This window comes from Lagopus leucura, unplaced genomic scaffold, assembly GCF_019238085.1.
Source record: "Lagopus leucura isolate 7727_CA_CO unplaced genomic scaffold, USGS_WTPT01 Super-Scaffold_100008, whole genome shotgun sequence".
Lineage (NCBI taxonomy): Eukaryota > Metazoa > Chordata > Aves > Galliformes > Phasianidae > Lagopus > Lagopus leucura.
This window is the reverse complement of record NW_024962265.1, coordinates 340245-340821: the sequence shown is the minus strand read 5'-3', so window position 1 is coordinate 340821 and position 577 is coordinate 340245. Positions and strand designations below refer to the sequence as shown.

Below are 577 nucleotides of genomic sequence, written 5' to 3'. Positions count from 1 at the left end.
GGGGGGGGGGAGGAGTAGGAGGGGGTAGAAGTAGGTGGGGGGGGGGAAGTAGAAGGGGGGAGGAAAGAAGGGGAAAAGGAGGAAGGGATAGAACGGAGGGATGGAAGGGGGAGAAAAAGGGGGGAGAGGAAGTGTAAGAGGAGGGGGGAGAAGGAGGAGAGGAAGCGCGGGTGAGGAAGGAGGGATAGCAAATATATTTTTCCCTTAGAAAATAATGTGAAGTTTCCTTTCAGAAAAAAAAAAAGTGAAATTTCTTTTTCCCCTCAAAAAACCAAAACAAAATAAAACAAATCCCAAATTTCCTTTTCCAAATAAAAAAGAAGTAATTAAAAGCAAACAAGCAAACAGAAATTGGCTTTTTCCCTCGTGGAAAACGAAACAAAACGAAGGAATCGTACGTTTTATCACGTTTTAACATATTTTATCACATTTCACCACATCTCTTCGTTTCCTCAGAAATCAGAACCTCGACATTACCTCAGACCCCGCCCCCCATGCTTCAGTTCCTATCCTATCCTATCCTATCCTATCCTATCCTATCCTATCCTATCCTATCCTATCCTATCCTATCCTATCC

The 577-nt window shown here is 43.3% G+C and overlaps 1 protein-coding gene across 5 annotated transcripts in view; it reads right to left on the bottom strand.

Moving 5' to 3' along the window:
* The window catches only part of ANKRD16 (ankyrin repeat domain 16), a 17155-nt gene that overhangs the window by 16337 nt on the left and 241 nt on the right, over window positions 1-577 (bottom strand). The window contains exon 1 of one of the 5 annotated variants that reach the window (XM_042872805.1): window positions 399-416. The exons of the other annotated variants lie outside the window; for them this stretch is intronic. The gene's annotated coding sequence lies outside the window, so the exon portion shown is untranslated. Of the gene's footprint in view, window positions 1-398; window positions 417-577 lie in introns of those variants that run through there. 5 annotated transcript variants of the gene reach the window in all.